Below are 2,813 nucleotides of genomic sequence, written 5' to 3' on the forward strand. Positions count from 1 at the left end.
GCTCTACCTTAGATGCTGTCATTGGGCTAGCCATTCAAGGCTGAATCCATTAACAAGATGATAGAATCAGATCAGGACCAGAACCAACTTAAAGTCCACCAGCTGAACAATATAATCAATGAGAACTGACCAACTAGTCAGTGTTTATATCGAGGCTGCACACTGGAAATCAGCTGAAAAACTTATAAACTGCCAGTGTCTGGGCCTCATCTCCAACTGTTCAAATCAAAAACTACTTCTATTCATAAAGAATAACTTTCAGGGGGAAGGGAATTAAGTGAATGCCATTAGCTTTTTTTCCCTCCCACTTTGTCTTTCAAGTAAAAAACACCCCAGTAGCTATTGCCTTTGGGACACTCTCAGGTCCCAAATTTGCTGTTTATTCCTAACTACAAAATACCTAATCACAGATTGAAAAATCTGTAGCTTTCATTAGATTCCTAAATAGGGGCCTATAACTCAGGTTAAGAACCACTACCTTAGAAGAACTAAATCCAACTAATAGATTATAAATTGGGGAGTATTAAAATGCAAATTTTGTATTTAAATCTCAAGACTGATAATATACTAGCTCATGTATAGGATTTAATTGCAAATTGAACATTAGAACACAGATGAAACATACTGATACATGGAAAGGTGAAATCATTTTAATAAGTTGAGAAAACTGGATGGAGGCTGCTAGTTAAACTATCAAAAGCTTTTTAAGTTTTCTCAGATTGCACGAAACAATCCTGAGACACCTTTCAGAGCCACTTGTTTTTGCAGTCTTTTAGAAAGCTACTCTCCAAATTAAGTCATGCATATATCCGGCATTAAGTAGTAGTATTTACATGTTCTATATACCAAAATGCTCCTCAAAAGCAAACTTAAAAAAAAAATCATAGGAAATCAAATGCTGTGTGATATTTTCGCTTCTATTTAAAATAGTTTCCACTTTTTACCAAAACACACCACTCAATTATATTTCAGGTAGAACTATATTCAAAGGAGTAGCACCATCCATTTAGGTATGCTAAAATTTTCAAAGATAAATCTATTGGCTTTCATCACTCAGGAACAGTTTCTAATTTCTACATGTGCAGTGTTAATTCGCTTGATGCTATTTAGAAGATGACTGAATATTCTACTCTTAAAAGAAAAAACATAGCATTTTCATAGAATTCCTTCATTTAATGAGATTTTTCTGGAGTTAGGTAGGTACAAATGTTAAGCCCACATATGAAGGACTTTTCCAAATGTACTCCTTTGTTCCATTTAACACTTTTTGCAAGGTGGCTTCTGGGTGCCCATCAGTTGGACAATATGAACAGTGAGATAAAAAAAAAATGTCATTATGGTATACACTGCGAGGAAGACTCACTTTTAGTCCTAGCAATGACTGAACAAATCACTTTGGACCTCTATTTCTCTGTTCTAAAAAGAAATGGACGAGTTATCTTTTAAAAGTTCCTTCAAGTCCAAATTTTAAATTATTCTAATATGTAATCCAAGTGCAAAGTCCCTCAATAAGGACCTCTGATATGAAACTAAGTAATCATCCAATCCAAGGAACAACCTAGTGACACACATAACACCCAAGGACAAAGGGAACTGCCATTAAGAACTGTAAGGATTACTGGCTATCACATACATCCAATTCTATCTACACATTTAAAATTCACTTGTCATCTGGGCGCTAAGATATCCCTCTACACAAAGTGTGACTCTACTAACATTCTATTTCCACAGTAAAAATACCTTATAAATGTTAACAAATGGGGGAAAGCCGACACCCAGGATAAAGGATTTAATCCAGTATTTATTCCACACTCATGATCCTTCTCTGTAATCAGAATACAAGTCATAAGAACAATCTATCAAATAATTTGCTGATTATCTTAAATAATGCAGCATAGCATTACTTTTAATACTTCTCTGTTCTAGATTAAGTTTAAAAACTCAAACAGCAATCTTCATTATCAATAAAAAAAAGTTTTGAATTTAAAAAAAGGACACTATATCAAGCTGTTTCATAATTTAAGTATTTTCCATTTATAAAAATGCTTTGGAAGCTTGAGGCTTACATCTATTTCTCTACTCATCTGCCCCACCCTCTCCCAATTTCACGTTAGTATAGGGTTGCTGCAAGAATGCTAGGCTTTAAACATTAATTTCTCCTTTTATATAGTACTTTAAACTCTGAAAAATTCAAGAAAAAGATTACATGTCATGTATTTTTTCAAATAAAAAAGGAAAACTAAGTGAATAAATTTTAGGCATACTAATAGTGTCCCTTTGAGGTAGAATGCTAAAAGGACTTTTGATCAAATCACAGCCTAATTGAAAACTCTGCATCAGAAACTAACTTCTCCTAAATTCTCTCTAGTTAATTGTGGAGAATATTAGGTTTAACATATTAACAAGAGCCTTCCAAGATAATATACAGTGGACAAGAATGTTAATCCTACAACTGCTGCCTTCATGTACACTGAAAGCATGAAATTCTCCTATAATAGACATCCAAGATCCATTTTCATAGTTTTTAGCATTCTATTACGAAAAGCACAGTCATGCTAACTTCAGTACACAAACCATAATCCCACACCTACAAAACAAAAATAGAATTAGTGGCATTTTATTGCCTTATACAAATTTAACCAACATGGCAACCATGCCAACAGAATTAAAACATTTTCAGGACATATGTACAGACTGTACATCTCAAAAACAAACAATAAAATGCAAGAACAATCTGTGCATCATGTATCAAACTCAACAGTCGGGTGAAAACATCAATGCAATAAATGGGATTACAAAGGCACTTCCCTACA

General features: G+C 33.7%; 1 protein-coding gene across 1 annotated transcript in view; it reads right to left on the bottom strand.

Annotated features, from left to right (window-relative positions):
* Positions 1 to 1,159: 1,159 nt before the first annotated feature.
* The window catches only part of PRPF38B (pre-mRNA processing factor 38B), a 9,184-nt gene continuing 7,530 nt past the window's right edge, over positions 1,160 to 2,813 (bottom strand). The window contains exon 6 of the mRNA XM_007449338.1: positions 1,160 to 2,813. This exon is cut by the window's right edge and continues 998 nt beyond it. The gene's annotated coding sequence lies outside the window, so the exon portion shown is untranslated.

This window comes from Lipotes vexillifer, unplaced genomic scaffold, assembly GCF_000442215.2.
Source record: "Lipotes vexillifer unplaced genomic scaffold, Lipotes_vexillifer_v1.1 scaffold393, whole genome shotgun sequence".
Classification (NCBI taxonomy): domain Eukaryota; kingdom Metazoa; phylum Chordata; class Mammalia; order Artiodactyla; family Lipotidae; genus Lipotes; species Lipotes vexillifer.